The sequence below is a fragment of the Mus caroli genome, chromosome 14 (assembly GCF_900094665.2).
Source record: "Mus caroli chromosome 14, CAROLI_EIJ_v1.1, whole genome shotgun sequence".
NCBI lineage: Eukaryota > Metazoa > Chordata > Mammalia > Rodentia > Muridae > Mus > Mus caroli.
The window spans coordinates 13,818,921-13,841,296 of NC_034583.1; the positions used below are offsets into that span (position 1 = coordinate 13,818,921).

General features: G+C 40.3%; 1 protein-coding gene across 1 annotated transcript in view; it reads left to right on the forward strand.

Annotated features, from left to right (window-relative positions):
- Adk (adenosine kinase) overlaps positions 1-22,376 on the forward strand; it is a 398,197-nt gene that overhangs the window by 615 nt on the left and 375,206 nt on the right. The gene's annotated exons all lie outside the window — the stretch shown is intronic.

Below are 22,376 nucleotides of genomic sequence, written 5' to 3' on the forward strand. Positions count from 1 at the left end.
AGGCTAATTGGTTAGGAAAGTTTTTGTTTGTTTTTCTTTTTTTTCCCTTTGCATATTTGGCAGGAGCGGAGAGCTCTCTCTCCCAACACCTGACGCACAATTGATGTTGCAACTTTCATTTACAAAAAGCCGTTTTTTTTTTTTTTTTAAATTTCTTCCTAATAAGTATAAAGTCCAGCGCGCTCAGTGTCTGATGACTTTGAAGTGCTCATTGGAAGGCAGTTGATTTTGCTACCTAAAAATAGACGCATCAAACTGATTTAAAACCGTGGGCCTGTTACTGATTATACAAGGCAAATTCCATTTATTTCAGCATATCTTTTCCATGTTCAAAAGGAGAATTGATTCACAACTGAAAAGGGAAGTTGGGGGGTCCCAAATCATGTCCTTGGTGGAATGGGTCTGAGCAGATCCCTCCTAGTGGCTTTATTTAGTGGCTATTATTCTTAGAAGGTTATTGTGCATGTCTAATACCACAAACGTAAAACATTAAAAAAAAAAAAAACAAAACCCAACCTAAAAACTGAGGATGTTTTATTTTAAATTTTAGATGATCTGGGTCAGTGAGATGGCTCAGAGATAAAGGCATTTGCTGCCAAGTCGGATGACCTGAGTTCAGTCAGACTCCAGGACCCACGTGGTGGACGCAGTGAACCTGTTCTGTTCTTCTGTTGTCCTCTGCCCCGGCCCACTGAATAAACAGATACTGTCCTCTTAGATTTTCTTTTAATAAAAATGATACTTTATATATTATGATGATCCATTTTAACAGTGCTTACCATCTGAAGTAATGGTATAAAGAAGCCTCCATGAAAGAAATGCAGGGATTAATCTTATTTTACAGGTGAGGATATTGAAGCTCAAAGAAAACATTTAAGGAAGGAAAATTCGAACCCTGGGCATCAGGATTCAAGTTTATTATTTGGTTCTAGTGTGTTTACACAACATCCAAGACATGCTTCTATTCGAGTATGCATTTCTAAAAATTATCCATGGTAATGACTAATACTTAGATATGTATATGCCAGGTGCTGTTCTGCATTCTACATATTTTAACTCAAATCCAAACCAGCCTGATAAGACCATTTCTATAATTATCTCAATTTTACCAAAAATGAAAGAGCCATATACATATCTGTCTATTTAAAATTGTAGATAATTTAGAGGAATAAAATTCACTTTCCATAATGCTAACCTATTGCTTTCTGCACAGGTGAAGTTAAAAGATTTTTGACTGTATGGACAATGTTCTTTAATTTTATGCAGAGCCCTTTGAGTAGACTGTTCCTCCCTTTGTTAGTTTACCTTTCAGGATTGCTGAATGATAATGCATTTCGGCTGAATTACTCTATGATTTTCCTGGCAGTTAAGAGATTTCTACCAATTTTGTTTAACTGTGAGAGAAAACAGCATAAATTGTAGGCACAGTTTAATGTATAGAATCCGTCAGTGGAGAACATGTAAATTAGTAAAAAGCATTTATAGATATTACGAAAAGAATTTAGGAATTTGTGAGTTGTCAGTTATCTTTAGGGAAATAGTTCTTATTTTTATGTATATGTGTGTGTTTGTGTGAATGTGTGTCACATGTATGCCAGAAGAGGGCTTTGTATGCCCTGGATCTAGAGTTAAAGAGAATCAGTTATGAGCCATCTGATGTGGGTGCTGGGAACCCAATCAGCTCTTCTCAAAGAGCAGTTTGCTCTTAACCATTGAGCCATCCATCCAGCCTAGGAAGTGATTTTTAACTGGGGGAATTTTATCTTAGAAGAAACATTTGGCAAAACTTGGTGATAATTTTGGTGGAGTAGGGGAGTGGAGTAAAGTTTAAAGATGCTGGTGAGATGGCTCAGAGAGTAAAAGTGCTTGCTGCCAAGCCTAACGACCTGTGTTAATCCAGATCCAGGACCCATGTGGTGCTTTGAATAGGAATGGCCCCCATGGATTTAGGTGTTTGAATGCTAGGCCCATAATAAGTAGCGCTGCGAGGAGGTGTGGCCTCGTTGGCGTAGGTCTGGCTTTGTGGGAAGAAGTGTGTCACTATGGAATCGGGCTTTCAGGTCTCACATATGCTCAAGCTAGGCATAGTGCAGTAGTATTCTTCTGTCACCTATGGATCAAGAATAGGACTCTCAGCTCCTTCTCCAGCACTGTGCCCGCCTGTACACCATCATGCTTCCCACCATGAGGATAATGGACTAAACCTCCGAAACCCAGCCCCAATTAAATGTTTCCTTTATAAGAGTTGCCGTCCTCGGCTGGGCGTGGTGGCACACGCCTTTAATCCCAGCACTTGGGAGGCAGAGGCAGGTGGATTTCTGAGTTCAAGGCCAGCCTGGTCTACAAAGTTCCAGGACAGCCAGGCTTTAAAAAAAAAAACCGCCCTCAAAAAAAAAAAAAAAAAAAAAAAAAAAGAGTTGCTGTCCTCATGGTGTCTCTTCACAACAATGAACCCTTACTAAGACAGCCCATTTGGTATGCACTTATGCATGCCCACAATGCCCACAGACAATAAACAAACAACTAAATGTGATTTAAAACAAGCAAAAAGCTGGCATGGTGGCCCATGTCTTTAATCCCTGCAGTTTGGACACAGAGGCAGGCTCGGGTCAACCAAGGTTATATAGTGAGTCCCTTTGTAGACCACAACATCTGACAGCTATAGAGATTTCCTTGTTTGGTCTCCCATCATGATGCTCCTACTAATGTGTAATGGTGTTTCTGGGCATCTTAACAGAAATCCCTCTGTGATAGAGATTGTCAGGCTAAAACTGTCAGGATTGTTGAGAGTGAGAAACTGCTTTGGGGCCCATCTGACAAGAGTTTTTGCCTTTCTTATTCTTTACCATTTGTTAAGCTGCTTGCTTTTTAGGGCCTGGAAGTTGTAAGATTTCAAAGAATCAGATTATTGTACCATGTTTTCATTTGAGGAGAAAGAAACTGAGTATCAGACATTTACACAAGAACTACTCAATTTCCTTTTCTCTGCTTTGGAAATCTTAGCCAAGCTCACTGCTTCAGGGGTCACCTCTAAGAAGACACAGCATCTTCCAAGTAGTGTTGAACACATGCCCAGTCTGTTCTTTTGGTCTGTCTTTCAAGTATGTGCTATTTCAGGCGCTGTGCTAGGAACTGAGTATGGAGAAAGAACAAGGTAAGATCCAGGTGCTAGTCTACTCCTGTGAACTAAGTGGAACTTGTGAAAAATACAAGGTGATCGTTATTAACTTGACTAGAAGCTAACCAGGTGGGAAGTAAGGACTTTGCCTTTACAGGGAAATTATTCTGAAGGCAGGGCCTCTTGGGGATGGGAGATGAGATGACTCAGCCTGACTGGAGTAGAAGGTAATAAGTGTCTAGGCTTCATTTTGGGCATTTTTAATTTTATCTTATTATATTTTTTGGTTTTTCAAGACAGGGTTTCTCTGTATAGCCCTGGCTGTCCTGGAACTCACTCTGTAGACCAGACTGGCCTCAAACTCAGAAATCTGCCTGCCTCTGCCTCCAGAGTGCTGGGATTAAAGGCGTGTGCCACCACGCCTGGCAATTTTGGGCATTTTCATATGTGAGATCTCTGAATTCTCAGGTCTCACAATCTCATGTACCCCAGGCTGGCCTTAAGCTTGATTTGGAACCAAGGATGACCTTGAACTTCTAGTCTTTTTTGCTTTCACCTCGCTAGTGCTGGGATTTCCAGGCTGCCACCACATACAGTCTTCAGAAGCCAGGTTTAACTGTTGAGTTTCTCTAAGTGACTTGCTGATCTTTAAGATCACATATATGCAAGCGAGTCCATTTCTTGTCCTAAATCTTGGCCTTCAGCAGTTGTCCCCACATCAGTTAGTAGCACTACTAATCTTTTGTCTTTAGACTTTACCCTGGCTTAGATTTCTTCTTAGCTTTCTAAGAAGAAAATTTCTAAGAATCTAAGTAGATTGATTCTATGTCTCCAATTTCAAGTTCTGCCTTACCTACTGTAGACTCAGCTCTACTTGATCATTAGAGTTTACTTGTAAGCTATGAATTTGGTATTAGGAAAGATTGAGTCCCAAGAGCCAATTATCGTGATTCCTTCTGATATAAATGATTAAAGATTATTCAAAGGGTATGGGGAAGGATGGTTCAGTTGGTAAAACATTTACCTTGTAAGCAGGGGCATCTGAGTTTGATACCAGAACACATATAAGATGCCAAGTATAGTGGTGCACGTCTATTGGAAAGCAGCACTGGGAAGGTGAAGACACAGTCTGTAGGCTGATTGGCAAGCTGTAGGCCACTGAGAAACTGTGTCAAAGGGGGCTGACTACATTCCCAAGAATGATACCTAAGGTTGTCTTCTGTACGTGCACACACACACACACACACACACACACTCTAAAAATGATTGTTTAGGGGTTATGTCTTTTGGTATTACTTGCAAGGAAACGGCCAGCCATTTCAGCTTCCCCACACACTGGGTTCTAAGCATTTCACTTACATACTCTATTTTTCTTTTCCTCAGTCCCTTACATCATAGTACATCCTGTGTCTTAAAATTGCTTCGTAACCCAAAACAAGTCACAGGTAATCAGAGAAGAACTTTAGTGATTGTCCTATAAGACACATTTCCCCCTTTGGAAAACTTTCTAAAAGATAATCTTAATACAATGAGCGTGTGATTCCTATAGTGGCCTGCAAAGAGGATTAAATGAGTAAAATACCTTCCGACCAGAAAAGTCACTAGTGTTCTTCGCAATGTCTGGTCATTATAACTCGTCAATTAAAGTTTGTTGTTGCATGGAGTAGGACTGATAGGTACCCTTCACCTTTTTAAACCCTACCAAACCCTATACCTTTTAATGTGGCCTAAAGTCAAGTTGGCCAGTTCTAGCTATAAACGTTTCCCTTATATGTACAATTTAATCCTTTAGGCTTTAGGCTATGAAGGAATAGAAAACAAATTCTTACAGAGACAGTTTGCATAAGGTCCTTTTCTGGGCTTTATGTACCAGGGTGCAGTAAATGTTGTAGGAGTGAGGGAAGGAGAAAGGGAGGGAGGGAGGGAGGGAGGGAGGGAGGGAGAGAGAGAGAGAGAGAGAGAGAGAGAGAGAGAGAGAGAGAGAGAGGTAAACTAAGTTGTGTGACTAGTCCTAGGTATCCAGGCATAGGCCTGGAAATGCTTGAACTCAAGGAACATGGAAAGGGCTCTAGCAAAAGACTGGCATTCAAGCTGGTAAGCTTGAGCCATCCTGGAACAAGGCTCCATTTGCCTTTTTTGATTAAAATCCTGTCTGTGTGCAGAATGCTCATAATCGGGGTGTGTGTGTGTGTGTGTTCTGGAATCAAGTCCTTTGGTGAGATTCCTGCTGCTAATAGATGATCATCTTGGGAAGATAGTTACTTGCTTTGTGCATCTCTTCTTTCATTTATAAATGGATTTAGTAAGAGTTTCTACTTCATAAGATTGTTAAGTATTAAGAAAGTAAATATTAAACATTGTAAATGTTGACTAAATCTAAAACAAATGTTGAATAGCTGCTAGCATCGTCCTCATGCTTATCTTGTGATGATGTTGTACTCAATTCCAAATTCTTCATCAGTAAATTTTAAAAAGAAACAGAAATAGCAAGAGGTAGGCTTGGTGGTATATACAAGTCCTAACAGCACAAGAGAGTCTGAGGCAGGAGGAGTATAAGTCTGGGCCAGCCTAGGCAATTTAGTAAATTTGGTCAGAGGGGCCTACGCATGGAACCCTTAAAAACAAACAGGCCCCCTAAAATTAAAAAAGATAAACATCCCCAAAGAATAACGGCAGGGATGAAATGTAGATTTATACTGTCGGTTTTAGGAACTGGTGGAAATAATTTGGCCGGGGATCCGGAGCCAAATGCCCTGGGTGAAACAAGGACCCAGATTGTGGTTGTCTGAGAGAAAGCTGAGCTCATCTGCTCTCTACTGTTGCTTTAAAAAGCTGTGAACCTGGCCCCACTGCCAGATGGCTCATCATCAGGAATTGTAAATTCCCTTAGTGTCACCTAGTACTGAGTACTGAGCTTGGAGGTCATGGGCTCTGTAACTGTGGTCACCTGTCTCAAAATTGCTGGAAGAAGAAGGAGAAGGTCTAAAGTCATGGGAAGAAGGAAGACCCTTGGAAAATTGGCACAGCCACCAGGAGATAAATCCACTAAGAATCTAATGGAAATATTACAGTGATTTCAAAATGACTATTTTAAAGATGTCTTGAAACAGAAGTGGTCATCAAAAACCAAACAAGATGTTATGAATAAGAAATATGTAAACATGAAAGAGATGGGTTTAGAGATGGAGTTCTTAGAAATAAACCCACACATGAAAACGAGATTCAGAAGAGATGGTTTTGAGAGGAATGTGAGTGACCTGGAGCACAGCTTTGGAGTGGAGGTGTAGCTCAGAGATAAAAGAACTGGGCCTAGGGCATGGGGTTCAGATCGGGTCTGCTTATCTCCAGCTTGATGAAGAGAGGTGTCAGAGGAGACTTGGGAGTGGAAGGAGGATATCAAGACACTGAATGTGATAGTGCACAATTTAATCCCAGCCCAGGGTGGAACCATACCGAGCCAGGTGGACCTCTGTGATTTTGAGGCCAGGCTGGTTTACATAGAGATGTCTGGGCCAGCTAATGATATTCAGTGAGACCCTATCTTTTTTTTTGTTTGTTTGTTTGTTTTAAAGAATAACCAAACAAAAAGAAATCAAGGTGATCCTCAGCTATATAATATGGACTATCCTAGGCTAAATAAAATACTGTCTCAAACAAGATAAAAAAAAAGAAATATTAGAATAGGAATATAAATAGGAAAGGTACCAATTTATATGTATTGGAAGTTAAAAAAAGTGATATGAAGTGTGGTAAAGTGTTCGGTATGTATTGACTTTTAAGAAAAGCCAAATTCCTCTGGTTGGGAGGGTATTCATTTTGCTAGTATGGCAAAGACAAAAACCAAACAAGCAAAAATCTCCAAACCTCAAAGCCAAAAAACATACTAAGAATATAGATATGTTCTATTCCAATTATATTAACTTGTGTAAAAAAGTGGAATCTTAGTAATTAATTGTGGTACCTGGATAGTGCTGTGGCACTCTACTCTAACCCTTACTTGAAGGGGTTAGGCATAAGAATCACTTGAGTACAGGAGTTGGGGGTTAGCCTGGGCAACATAATGAGCCTCTCTCACCTGCCCAGGGGCTCTCTGGATTTGGGAAAGACAACCCCCCAAACACACACACAGAGATTAGCTTAGTTTTGATATGTTGTGACTGGCTTAATTGCTGGGCATTTCTAATCCTTCCCGTTGCTAGTAAACACTCCCCTTTGGTACTTCTGAGTTAACATCATTTAAAATCTATTTTTCATCTCTGCTACCCCAAACACAATTGGGGAAGTGGTCCATGTGGACATCTTCTCTGATTCTCACATGTCAGTGGGCCTTTAGGTCTAGTCTTTCTTCTTTCCCATCATGGTGATTTCTGCCTCCTTCCTCTCCTGGTTTTTAGCTCATGCCAATCTCAAAGTCCAGCCTCAATCTACCTGCCCAGCCATTGGCTGTTGGCTTTTATTGATTGATCAAAAGCCAATTGGAGACAAGGAGCTTCAGTGTTTAGATGGACAGATTCTTGATTTTGGGGGCCAGATTAATCAAAGCATTAGAACCAATCCCCAACAATAATAGTTATATTTAAGTAAAAGAATTGTGAGGTTGTTGGATTGTGTGTGTGTGTATGCATGTGTGTTAACTTCTCTAAAGGAACAGAAATGATAGAGTGAAAACAGTAAATACATAAAATGTAAAGGCCAAGCAGTTCAGCAGAGGCCAAGGTTCTGGGAGTTGCTCATTCCACAAGGCCGAATGATGTCTCACAAGTCCTAATCTGGTGTTGGAGTCCCAAGGAAATCCTGGGACAGTCTTTAATCCCTGTCACAATCTGTAAAAACTAGATTTTAACATGTGTGGGATTGGCTCTGGAACAAGACAGTTGAACTTGCCAACAAGAGTGAGGACAAGAGCCGGGTGTGGTGGCGCACGCCTTTAATCCCAGCACTCGGGAGGCAGAGGCAGGCGGATTTCTGAGTTCGAGGCCAGCCTGGTCTANATCCCAGCACTCGGGAGGCAGAGGCAGGCGGATTTCTGAGTTCGAGGCCAGCCTGGTCTACAAAGTGAGTTCCAGGACAGCCCGGGCTATACAGAGAAACCCTGTCTCGAAAAACCAAAAGGACAAACAGGCAAAAAACAAAGGCTTCTTTCGTCCGTGGTCTTTTATATAGCCTGCTAGCAGAGGCGTGGCTTTCTCAAATGATCCAATAAGAAAATTCCCCACAGATTGCCCAGCTGCTTGGGTTTTAGTTGATTACAGATGCAGTCAGCTTGATAGTCTAGATCAGCCATCAAACATACCGATTAGGGCTCTGGAGTTTATCCTGGAGAATTTGATGTTCACTAAATACATATTTGGCAAGGTGCTGAATGGCTAAATATCACCATTACAGTATGGTGTACCATACTGGCGACACCAATTATATCTGAAACAGAGTAATTGTGACTTTATTGTAGGCTGTAATCTTTTGATTCGTGTTTCTGAAATCCCAAAGCTCTGGAAACTAGCAGAAAAATGTAAAGTTGGGTGTCGTAGTCACTTAGGGTTCCCATTGCTGTACCGAAACGTCTTGAGAAGGAAAGAGGTTATTTGTGTTATGTTTCTGCATCACTGTACATTATTCAAGGAAGTCAGGGCAGGCATTCAAACCTGGTGGGAACCTAGAGACTGGCGCTGATACAGAGGCCATGGAGGAGTGCTGTTTACTGGCTTGCTCTCATGGCTTGCTCAGCCTGCTTTCTTATAGAACCCAGGACCACTAGCCCAGGGATGGCACCACCCACAATGGTCCAGCCCTACCTCATCATCATTTGATAATTAAGAAAATGCCCACAGGCTTGCCCACAGCTTCATTTTATGGGGTCATTATCTTAAGTGAGCCTCTCTCCTTCCTGATGACTTCAGCTTGCATTAAGTTGACATTAAAATAACCAGTGCATTAGAAATGAATCATTTTAGCAGTGAGACAAACTAATATGAAGCTCTCTGTAGTAGCTATCTGAAGCAAGTGTATACTTTTTGCTTTGTAACTGTAAAAAGTATATGTTAAATGGCACACTACATGAATCCCTCTAGGGCACTTTATAAAATTTGTCAGTGCCAGCCTTCCTAAGATCGGTAACATTCTGAATTCTAAACACACATGGTTTCCTGTATTTGAGAAAGGAAAAGTGAGTAGTCACTTGTGGAGTGTTTGAATTTCTGCAGGTTCAATGATTTTTTTTTTTTATAAGTTAGTTGCTATTTTGTTTCCTGTAGCCAAGGCTAGCCTTGAACTTACTATGTAGCCAAGGATGAGCTCTTTAAAATTTGACTTGTGTCATGGCAAGATGGCCTCCTCCACCTGAGTACAAGAAGTGGACACTTCAGGAAAGGAAACTAGACCTGGGAAAATCTCCAAAGTAGTGTGGAAGGAACAAAAAGAAATACCACCAAGTAGCAAACCAGAACAGCATTAGCAGTTTATAGGGAACAGCAAACAGCCTTTCTGTAATCATTTTAAGTGTAATGGAAATGGCCTCATCTTACCATTAAAAAAGATGTAGACTAATGGATTGGATTAAAAAGAAGGAACCAAGTAAATGTTGTCTTCAAGGGAAAAGAAAGCTAGCAAAGATCTCAAAAAACTAAATATCAAAGAATGGAAAAAAAAAAAACAAAAACAAAAAAAAAACAAAACAAACAAAAAAAAACAACAACTGCCAAGCAAATGGAAGCTGTAAAAGAGCAGACATAGCTGCCCTTACAGTTGCTAAAGTGAACTTTAAGCCAAACTAATTAGAGAGATAAAGGGGGGAGGGGCACTGCATACTAATAAAGGCAACACTTTATCAAGAAGATGTAACACTTGTAAATATTTGGTTATCTTTGGATACACTCTAACTTCCTCCCACAGACCATCTGGGTGGGGGTGGGAGTTACTGTGCTAGTGTATGTGGGGAGCCAGTCAGTGGGGGTGGTGTTCATATATGCGGGGGAAGCAGGAGTTAGTCTTAAGTGAGCTAGCATAGCAGTATAGCCACTGCTACCAGGACCTTGTAGAGAGTAGAGTGAGGTGGTGTGTGATCCTTAGAGCAAGAGAAAAACTTTATATAGTATAGCACATAAAGAAGATACTTAAGACAGCCCTGCAGATCAGCCAATTTAAACAAGAAGCCTCATTCTTTAAGGCCCAGTGTCTATGACTTTCCTACTCAGCTTGCACAGGGCTCCTCTGGTGTATGCACGTTGTCCTGAGCTTTATTGCTGTGTGCAGTATCTGTGTGTTTTATTGAAGTCAGTAGACTAGAGGAGCAGCCCTGAGCCCTCCTAATGCTCCTTGTGCTGCAGTTTAACTAGATGTGGGTTTTGTTGAATTAATGAATTCTTAAAACCTTTTTAATCCCTCTTCCACGAGTGTGTGTAGATGGCAGACGACAAGTTTTAGAAATTGGTTCTGTTATGTTGGTTGCAGGTACTGAACTCAGAGTTAGCCAAGGCTACATATTTACATCCGATAAATAAACAATTAAACAAAAACAACATTTAAGCTTTTTTTTTGTAGCATTTGGTGACAGAGAATGGATTTTTGTATTAGTTTCAAATTCGCACCTCTTTGGCAGTAGATAGAACCTTAAAATACTTGATGGTTCCATGACCTTTTACCTTCTTTGCTACATGGAATAAGCTGATGTACAAAATCAGTCTGATCATAGAAGGCATTATAGCTAAGAAATTCATTTCTAGATTCTAGGAATTCCTGGTTTGTTTTGAAACTAATGAGCTGTTGACTGCATTTGTCCATAGAGAAAATTCCCTCCACACATACCTGCATCCCCTATATAGACAGTAACTTTATTAAGGCCCAGTGGTTATTGTTTTCTCTTTCTTTCTTTCTTTCTTTCTTTCTTTCTTTCTTTCTTTCTTTCTTTCTNTCTNTCTNTCTCTCTCTCTCTCTCTCTCTCTCTCTCTCTCTCTCTCTCTCTCTNTCTCTCTCTCTCTCTTTTAAAATATATTAGAGTTGCTTGTTTGGTAGAGGAGTGGATTTTCTGACGAGTGACTCTTCATACAATATTTTAGTTATCTGTTGAAATGGTGACTCTCTTCCCCTGGGTTTATTTGCAGTGTCATGAGAGTCTGAAAGCAGGGAAGGCCAGTGACTCAGGGTGCTGTGTATTGCAGTATGCTGGCAACTTGTGAGTTAATGACATGGTTGGCCTTCTGAGGAAGTTTATTAGTATTTTAATTTTAAAAAAACGTTTGAGTCTAATAACTCACCCAGAAGGTATCACTTGCCAATAGAATATTGTAGAGGGATTAATACAGATGTCTAAAGTTTTCTCAAATTTCTTTAAGCTTGATATATATAGCAAAATAAACATTTAATTCCCTGAGCTCCAGAGCTGGGGTAAACAACCATTGCATTGCAATACAAGAAAGTTATCTATCTCTTTGACAAATAAACAGTGCTCGTGTGCTGTCTTTGAAGTTAACCACATTAGAGATTTGAACACATTCTTGGCCTAGAGCCATGATTAAAGAAGTCTTAAGTCCTTTTAAAACAGTTTTCAAGATTGCTTTTCCTCAGCACAGCTGAGATCTTATCAATTTTAGTTCTTAGTATAGTTGAAGTTTAAGCTGTTATGTCATAAAGGTAAAGCAGCCTTCTACTTGTGACTAAGTCTCTGTTTTGACACACTCACAATGAACTGGTTAGTGTATTTTAGGTTTGGGATAGCATGTGAAGGCCCATTAAAGCATACATTAACAAATTCCACTTGGACTTGTCTGTTACTTAACCCTCTTGTAAATATATCTATAATTGGATTGTTTAGATTTGAGCTGCTATTAAAGCACAGGTTTGTTATTACATCCAGTGAGTACTAAATGCTTAGAATTAAATAGTATTTTAAGTAACACAAAGGAAGTGATTTGTCTCTTTTTTAATGGGTGGATAGGGGAATAGGTTTCCTAGATGATACAATGAATCATTGTATGAGTGTGGATGAGTTCATTCCTATGTTTGAATATCCTAAGGATTTCTTTTCTCTTTCTAATTAAATGAGAGAGAGGGAGAGAGAGAGAGAGGATGGGAGAGAGAGAGAATGGGAGAGAGATAGAGATTGATGTGTGTGTGTGTGTGTGTGTGTGTACGCATTGTGTGTGTACGCACACTATAGCACGTGTGTGGAGGTCCGAGGATAACTTGTGGGAATCAGTTCTCTCCTAGTGTATGGGTCCTGGGATTGGGCTCCATCTGTTTTTTGTTTGTTTGTTTACTTGAGACAGGGTCTTTCCAGGTGGCCAAGGGTAGTTTTGAGCTCCTAGTGTGGCCCAGGTTGGCTTTGAATTTGCAGGGATACTCCTTCTTAGCCTCTCAGGTGCTGCAGGTTGGGTTTACCACCAACCACCCTAGCTGAAGGATGCTTTGTAGTAAGTAGGTTTCTGTGCTCACAGACAAGGAGCTGGCACCATCATTCCTTTCCCTGACGGTGCCGCATCCCTTCACACACTTCTGACCCCTTTGACTATAGTTCTTTGTGAAGCTTGCCTGCATTCTGGAGAAGACGTGATGGCATCTTTTAAATATCAAGTCGGATGTGGGGGTATTTAACTGTTTCCTTGTTTGCCGTTATCTTGCCTTTTTAACAATTCTCCTTCAGACATGAGTCCTTACTGTGTTTCCCTGGCTTGCCTGTAAGTTCTTAGGAGACCAGGCCGGCCTTGAATTTAGAGCCTTTTTAACACTGCCTCCCAAGTGCTGGGAAGTTACATGCCTCTCTTTGGGCATTATGTTGCTTCTTTAAATTAGATTAATACACATTCTCTCACACTTATTCCCCTAGGACTGCTTGGAAAGCCTGGAGGGGATGGGATCTGGAGAAGGGTAGGGAGAGGGCTGAGTGCAGATTCCTAGAGCAGTTGTAAGTGCTCCCTCCTCCAGCTGGTATTTCCTGCAAATCTTGGCTGTGACTGTGAAAGCAATCACAGTCCTTAGGATGAGCCAGATAAGTCTGGAAATGGTGATTCAGAGTTTTATAGTGCTTATAGTTTTATTGGAAACTCACCAGACACGTTTTAGACTCCAGATTGTCAGTGCTTGGTGAGGTACTTACAAAGATGGAGTCTGGTATTTGTTTCACACTGTTGTGAGAATTGAAGTCCAAAGAGGTTAATTTATTTCTCTAGGGAAAATGGCAGTTTAATAGTTACTAAATATCAGAGGTGAGATTTGGTCCCACAACTTTTAACTTCCCATTGTAATATACTCTGAAACAAATGAGGCATTGGTTTTCTTTGGATTTTATTATAGATGAAAATGACATGTTTAAAGAAAATGATAATGACTTTCTGTTTACATTTTCTTATTGGTGCTTCTGACATCATCTAAGCTGCTCTTAGTTGAGGAATAAATCCAAAAGTCAGGCATTCCTCCATGCAAGCCTGGTCTACAGAGTGAGTTCCAGGACAGCCAAGGCTACACAGAGAAACTGTCTGGAGCACCCCTCCCCTCGCCCCCCCCCCCCAAAAAAAAAAAAACAACCAACCCAGAAACCAACCAACCAACCAAACAAACAAACAAACAAAGTTCATAGTGAGAGCCCATCTCACACTCAGGGCCTCCGACTCATCCTTCCTTACTATGTATATTACAGTACAAAGCTACAAATTAGAAGCTCTTAAAGTGACTTCTGTATGCAGTAGGTACACACACTATTTAAAGAGTGTGATTTGTAATCAGCTTTAAACTTTTGACTTTCCAGTTTTCTTTTACACATGAAGTTTAAATTATTTTACTGGTTTGTTTTTGTTTTACATTTGAATATGTGTACCCCTCTGTGCCACATTACATGTTTGCTGAGGTCAAAGGACAACTTGCTGGAAATTGGTTCTCCTACCTTCTGGGTCCTGGGGATTGAACCCAGTTATGATGCTCCGCACACATGCCTTCATCTGCTGAGCCATCTCAGATCTGCAGATATAGTGTTTCCACCCAGGAATAAATATTCTCTGTGGCATACACTTAATGGTATGTTTCACCAATGGCTTAACTCACTGAGTTTGAGTTTTGAGCAGCTTGTATATTCTAATTGACAACTTGGAAAAGCCAATGTTGCTTGTGCTTTCTTGTTAAAATGTCCCAGGTAAGAGAATAACTTTTGATGAGTTTAAGTTTGTTTTAGATATTTTGTACTTTTCCTTGATCCTAATAATTTGAGTGTTATCTTTTTAGTATTATTGGTTGTCAGAATAACGTGGGATGGAGGCCGGAGAGAGGGCGCAGCAGTTACCAGTGCTTACAGGTCTTTCAGAGGACTCTAGTTTGGTTGCCAGCACCTGCAGCGGCAAAGGTGCCTCTTGTGGTCTCCGTGGGCATCAGCAAATACCTGTCTACACCTGTGGGCATGCTTGTGCAAAAGCACACATAAAACATCAAGTAAAACCTTTACAGGATAAAAATGCAGAACACTGTGCCTGTAATCATACATTACATTTCTGTACTGGACTTAGCCGGCACTATGCCTTATTATAATATTTTTATCAGTTATCCACAATTTTGAGATCTAAAACAACAGTCAACAGTGGTGTTTAGGATTAAAACATTAAACAGGCTTTTGCTTTAGCCAGTGTTCCTGTCTTATACAGGGAACAATTACTAGTAATCTTCTAAGAAGCTGATAATCTGTTAATGCTGTTAATAATTTAAAATCCTATCAAAACAGCAGAGATGAAAAATCTTTGCTTTAGAAATGACCCACTGTAACAAATAGCCTTGAGCCATGAGCTGTTAAAAGAAAAACAAAACAAAACAAAACAAGAAACCAAGATAAGCCCAAGCTTTCCGCTTCAATATTGGTGAATCTCTAGCACACAGCAAGCTGAGGCAGGAGGACTGAAGTTTTAAATCAACCTGGGCTACATTAGCAACACCTGTCTTTAAAAAAACAAACAAACAAAAAAAACCAAACTAACAAATAGGACTGGTGTAATGGCTTAGCAGGTATAGGTGCTTGCCACTAAGCTTATGACCTGAGTCCATTCTCTATGACCCCCATGGTAGACAGAGAGCCCCTGTGAGTCCATACACATAATAAACACCAAAAATGGAAAATAAATAAAAAAATAGTGCCATACTTTTAACCCAGCAGTCAGGATGCAGAGGTAAGAAGATCTTTATGAGCTGAGATCAGGCTGATTATATGGTAAGTGCCAGGGCAGTTAAGGCTACATAGTGAGACACTGTTTCAAAATATCATAAAGCAAACAACATCAACAACAACATCAACAACAACAGAAAACAAATAAAAAGTAACCTGTATGAAGAATTGTTAAAATTTCAGGTAGCTTATTTAACATTTTTTTTATATATATATATGAGTGTTTTGCCTGCATGCATTTCTACATGCCTGTTGTGGGTATTGGTGCTCACAGAGGCCAGAAGAAAGCATTTGGTACCCTAGAACTGGAGTTACAGATGGCTGTGAGCCATAGTGTGGGTGCTGGGAACTGAACCTGGGTCCTCTGGAAGAACATACAGTGTTCTTAAATGCTCAGCCATCTCTTCAGCTTTTCCCAGGTAGCTTATTTTTTAAAGTATGATTGCAAAATTTCTTTAAATAGTATTTAAAATATCCTAAAATTTCATTTTTTTCATTTTTAAAAAGATTTATTTATTATATGTAAGCACACTGTAGCTGTCTTCAGACACCCCAGAAGAGGGCATCAGATCTCATTACAGATGATTGTGAGCCATCATATGGTTGCTGGAGTTTGAACTCAGGATCTTCGGAAGAGCAGTCAGTGTGTTTAACCGTTGAGCCATCTCTCCAGCCCCTAAAATTTCATTTTTACTCTGCGTCATAAACTTAGGAAAAAAGAAACAGAAGGGGGAAATAGATTTGTGAATGAGGAAGGGAAAGAGAAAACAAGATACAGTTGAAAAAGAGAAGCATTCTTAGCTCCTCTGAGCTATTCCTGATTCCTTTATGACCTCTTTGTAGCTTTTTGTTCTTTTACATATTCTGAGATGTGTGAGTTTATGAAAAACTTCTGGATATAAATTGTAATACATTTGAGCTATTAGCATGGTACAAGGAAAAGAGCTTTGGGTTAGGAACCAGGATATCAAGGTCTTAGAGGGTTTTGTTCTAGGTTTGTGTATCCACCTGTGGATACAGAAATGAGACTGTGGTTGAAAATACAAAACCTGAGATCTAAGAAAAGCAGTGAACGTATTTTGTACGAAGCTGTACCTACTTAGAAAGCTGTGTGAGACTGGATTTCTGCCTCCTTGGTAAAATTGTGTGAGACTTGGGTATTTATAAAAGTCTCAGACTTGTCAGGACACCTTGAGCTTACACCAGGGACAAGACTGTTTTCCATCCTGGATGTAATTAGCCCCAGTTCAGAAGTCAATCTGCCATGGCTTGCATTTCTGGTCTATGAAGTATGACAAGAGGCAAATAAATAATTTGGCGACTTTGAGCTTCTGAATTTTTTCTTCTGTAAAATGTGATAGTGAGGCATTTCCTGCCAGGGCGGCTGTAACTCCAGTGGGAAGGAACTTGCAGCATACACAGCATTGTGTGTAGTGTAAATTAATTAATTAAATAATTAATTAATTAAGGCAGCAAATTTTACCCCCCCAGGCTGCTAGAAGATGGTCAAGTAGAATTGTTCCCCTTTAGGCTCTTGTACTGGTGAAACTGCATACACAAGGCAAAGTATGCGTTTTCATTTAATTGGTAGAAAGCAGAGAACAGGGCTGGAGAGATGGAGCACACGATGTAGAGAACCTGACTCTAAGTTCCCAGCACCTGCAGGCTGGCTTATGATAGGCTGTAGCTACACTCCCAGGGATTCTTAGGCCCTCTTCTGGCCTTCACAGGCACTGCATACATGTAGTGTGCTTACATACATGTGGACAAAATACTTAAAATCTTTAAACTATTTTAAAAATCTTAAAACAACAACAGAAAGCATTATGGTTCAAGGCAGACTAGAAAATAAATGGTGTTTCCTAGCTCTCCGATCCTGGCCCTGACTGTAGTCTCCCAAGCTCCCAGTGTCTTTATCAGTGAGTTACAGCTCCATCCTCCCATGTCTAGTCCTTTAGCAAGGACTCCCGGATCCAGCTGCTTCACATCCCTTCTCATCTTTGTGCTCCAGAGCACTTGCATGCGTCCCCTAGGTTGCTGAACCCAGCTCCTGATCTTTTGCTTTCCTGCTTCTCTTCTCCACTCAGCACATATAAAGTCCGGGCAACTGTTGTAAAATCAGTTTCCCATTGTTCAAATGACAGTGGCTTCCTGTCATGTTTCTAGGCCAGATGATGTCCTTTTTATTTGGTTTTCTTTACAGTGTGGTCGAGATCTCTTAGGTTTGCCCTGTGTGGAATGGGCTTCCCCACCTAGCTCTTGTCACTGAGTTCTCCGTTGGTAGAGAGAGAGCTTCCTTGATGATCCAATGCAAAGGCATTTCCTGCATTGATGTCTTGGTTGTAATTCTCTGAATACCACCATGGCTAGCAGAGTGACAGTCTATGAGAGGCAGGAATGCAGTTCAGTGCAGCACAACTAAGTGGCCTGTGTTGGTTCAAATATCAGGTAGTCTGACCTAGAGTGGTTTATTTTAGGCACATTTAAGCACAGCACAATTTGATGTAAACTTGTAGATTGACTACATGTGACAATTTCCATAAAGATGGTTTATGTAGATTGACTACATGTGACACTTTCCATAAAGATAGGTTCTATAGATTGACAGACTCATGATATAAGTGTCTGTGGGAAGGTCCAGTGTGGTCTTGGCCACATAGATAGTGCAATAGTCACCAGGCTGTTAACCACATCCACTCTCGGCCTCTGTGTGAATAACAAGTTATGCATCCCTTCCTTTGAAAGAACAGCCCCATGTGTCTAGCATATCTAGTTCCCCTAATGTGTATCTGTGAGCACAAGGTCCTATATCCCTCCCATATAGAACTTTTTTTTTTTAAATTTATTTATTTATTATATGTAAGTACACTGTAGCTGTCTTCAGACACACCAGAAGAGGGAGTCAGATCTCGTTACAGATGGTTGTGAGCCACCATGTGGTTGCTGGGATTTGAACTCTGGACCTTCGGAAGTTACCCACTGAGCCATCTCACCAGCCCCGAACTTTTTGATCATTTGGTGGTTCTTGTTTATTATTTGGTTATTCATCTGTAGCACTTTAGATGAAATGTAAATTCTGCAAGAGGAAAATTGCTTATCTTTGCTGGATATCTAGGGTCTAGCACAGAGGTGGAGATGACACATATACACATGCATACATACATTATTATGTATGTGTGTGTGTACTGAGGTATATATGTATAGTATATACGTGTATTAGACAAGATCTCACTGTGTAGTCCTGACTGGCCTGAAACTTGCTACATAGACCAGGCTGACCCTGAACTCAGAGATCCACATGCCTCTGCCTCCCTAGTGCTGGGATTAAAGGTGTGCACCACACACAGTAAATATTTGATGATTTAATGAGTGCTTGGGAAGTAGTGTTGTGTACTTTTAAATAGTTTACACTGAGCACCATTTCACTGAAAATTAAACACTTGTGTGGATATGCCTGAGAGAACTTTGTTAAACACTTTTTATTAAAGTTCAATCACTGAAGTATTAGTGACTTTAAAATCTCCAATGACTTGTCAGGTTCCATTTAAAGATTATTTTAAAACGGAACATTAAAATGAAATATAACCTAAGAATATGCAGATAATCAGAAATAGTTAACTTCTTGTAACATGTCTTGAGATAGTTATACATTCTAGCATTTATTTGAATGACCCTCTCTAACTAAAACTAATGTTAAGTGGTTCTTTAAAACTACAACTCAGGAGCCAGATGTGGGCACATGTCTTTAGTCTTACCACTCAGGAGACAGAGGCAAGTGGATCTCTGTGAGTTTGAGACCAGTCTAGTCTACAAAGGGAGTTCTGGGACAGCCAGGACTGTTACAGACAACTCAGTTTGTACTGGGACAGCAGTCCCAGAACTCTTTCATTAATAAGAACTGAAGTGAATCTGATCTGTCACATAGAGTGAACCCCTTTGTGTTTCAGATAAGGAAGCCGATGGTCAAACGATTTGTTGAAGGTTAGAAAGTTTTTGTCAGGCCCACAATTCCCATCTCCTTGGTGCTGGAAGGGTGGCTCAGTGGTTAAGACCGTATTCTACTCTGTAGAGGACCCTAGATTCAACTCTGAGTCAGGTTACTCACAACTGCCTGTAGCTCCAACTCCAAGGCATCTGTGGCCTGTTCTGGCCTCCTCATGCACATGCTCCTCCCCCAACACACATATACCTCATTAAAACACAATAATAATAAATCATTAGAAGAAAAAGAATTCCCACCCCCACATCCCTAGCCCCCCTCCTCCTTTATTTTTGGTACCTTATACTGTGGTATGCCTTCATTTATTTTGAGACAGGGTCTCACTGTAACTCTGGCTGGCCTCTGCCTCTTGTGGTAAATCATTTTATTCAGGGACACAAGTTGTAAGATGTTTTCTTTTGAGAGTAAGATAAAAATTGCTTTAAAAATACAGTCTTTGCCAGGCGTGGTGGCGCACGCCTATAATCCCAGGACTCAGGAGGCAGAGGCAGGCGGATTTCTGAGTTCGAGGCCAGCCTCGTCTACAAAGTGAGGCCCAGGACAGCCAGGGCTATACAGAGAAACCCTGTCTCGAAAAACCAAAAAAAACCAAAAAACAAACAACAACAAAAAACCCAGTCTTTTTAGTATTTAGTAAGGGGATGTGTGTAGGGGATTGGTCTGCTGCATTTTTAAGTATAATGTGGGAAATAGTCCTTGTGTTCATAACTGGGCTATTCAAGGAAAACTCCAAAGTGATATTTTTACTTTTAATTATTGTGAAATTGTGACAAAGTAATTAATGAAGAAAATCATAGATATTTTATTATTATTCCTGTGTTTAAAAGTTCATGTATGGGCTGGAGAGATGGCTCAAAGCTTAAGAGCACTAACTGCTTTTCCAGAGGTCCTAAGTTCAATTCCCAGCAACTACATGGTGGCTCCCAACCGTCTGCAATGGGATTTGATGCCCTCTTCATAGACAGTGACAATGTACTCATATAAATTAAATAAATAATCTTAAAAAGAGTTCATGTATATGAAAAATGAGACATTTACAATAATATCCAGAACTTCTAAAAATAGGATAGTTTTGTTAGTTGCGTTCTTAAAATTATAGAAATTTTAAAAGAGCAAAAATGTTTTAACTTTTTAAGCCATTTTAAGATGACAAGATACTGGGCATATAGGTAGGTGGTAGAGTATTTGTCTTAGGTCTAACTCCCATTACTACATACATACACAGATGTGCAGATACATACATAACAACAATAATGTTATTAAATAAAATTACCATCATGGAACTAGCATTGTGCTATAAGCCTATAATCCCAGCACTTGGGATGGTGAGGCAAGAGGATTGTGAATGTAAGGCCAGCTATATATAGGGTTATATAGGGAGGTTCTATCTCAGTTAAAAAGTGTCTGCACCCTTCTAGTGCACGTACGTTATGTGTAGCGAACACATAAAATTAAGGCTTCCAAAAATAAAAATAATTAATATTATAAAAGTGCTAATGACTATAAAGCCAGTGTGTGGGAGGACCTGGTGGTGCACACTTGTAATCTCAGGGTTTGGGAAGCCATGCCAGAGGCTTCTGAGCTTAAAGCCAGTCTGTCTGGGCTACAGTAGTGAGTTCTAGGACAGCTGGAGGTACAGAATAGAAAGTCCATCTCAGAGAACAAAAAACCCTCTTGGGCCAGGGAGACGGTTCAGTAGGTAACGGTGCTTGCTACCAAGCCTGAGAAACCTGCAACCAATCCCAGGACTCATGGTAGGAGGGAACTAACTCTTGCTAGATGTCCTCTGATCTCCATGGACACACGATGGAATGTGTAGGACAACCCATAAATAATATGATAATAAACAGAAACAGTGGGTGTTAGAAAATTTAAAGGCTATTTCAATATTGAAAATTTTATGTAAACTTTCTTTCCATGGAAAGAAACCCAATGATGATGGTTAGGTGTGTTTTCCCCAGTCTTTTTTTTTTTTTTTTTTAAAGAATCTACGGTATGCATTTTTAAAAACTACACAGATTATATTCTGAATTTTCCTTTTTTAATTTTATAGTATGTCTTTGAGCATTTTCTAGTTTCTTTGAAAAAATATGGAAACATTTCATAATTGCCCTATATATAGTATTCTATTACTGAACCTTGCTACTGGTTTACAGTACACTTTTGGTATTGTTAATGATCAAGTTTGTAACTGGATATAGAATATTTGTTCATGTTGGTCTACTTTTTAATAATTGCTTCAAAAAATGGAATTTCTGATACATATTGGTAAAGGCTTTCCCAAAATGTGGTCATTTATCTTCCCACTGGAAATGTTCTGGAGTGCTTTTTCATCTTATTGTACTTCTAAAGACAGTGCTTTTTAAGAGCATTACTGTTATTTCTGGGCCCGGAGTGTCTGTTGAAAAGACTAGTAGGTGGTTCCACTCCTTTGTTCTGCTATCTAGAGTCAGTCAGCTACTTGGGGCTCGCTGTCTGTCTGCTTTATAGCAGCCTCCCAAACCAAGATTAGATAAAGTGGACAGAAGAGCAGTTGAGAGGATCAGTGCACGTGCGCTCTGCCCTCTAGCTTGTTCCTCAGCCTCTTCAGTTTGTCTTTACCCAACTGACTCTGGAGGAACAATCACATCTAAGTCCAGGTTGTTGAAGTATTATTTTTGTGTTCAAGTTTCTCAAGTGACTGGTATCTATATTTTTCTGAGCCTCAAGAGAAATCCCATTGCTTCACTTTTAACATTAAAGTTAGGTCCACTATGTTTACTTGGTCCCTTCAAATTTTTTGTTTATTTGTGTGTGTGAATGTGTGCTACATGTGTGCAGGTTCCGGGGAGTTCAGATTCCCTGGAGCTGGAGTTATAGATGTTTGTGAGCCACCTAATGTGGGTGCTGGGAGCTGGACCTAGGTCCGGGGAGAGTGGCAAGTGCCCTTCTCGCTGAGACAGACATCTCTTCAGCTCCCAAATACACACTAAGGCACTCCACCCATCCTCCTGTTTTGAAGCTCAAGGATAGTTTATTAGAGTTTAAGAGGAAACTTAGAGCCGGGCGTGGTGGCGCACGCCTTTAATCCCAGCACTCGGGAGGCAGAGGCAGGCGGATTTCTGAGTTCGAGGCCAGCCTGGTCTACA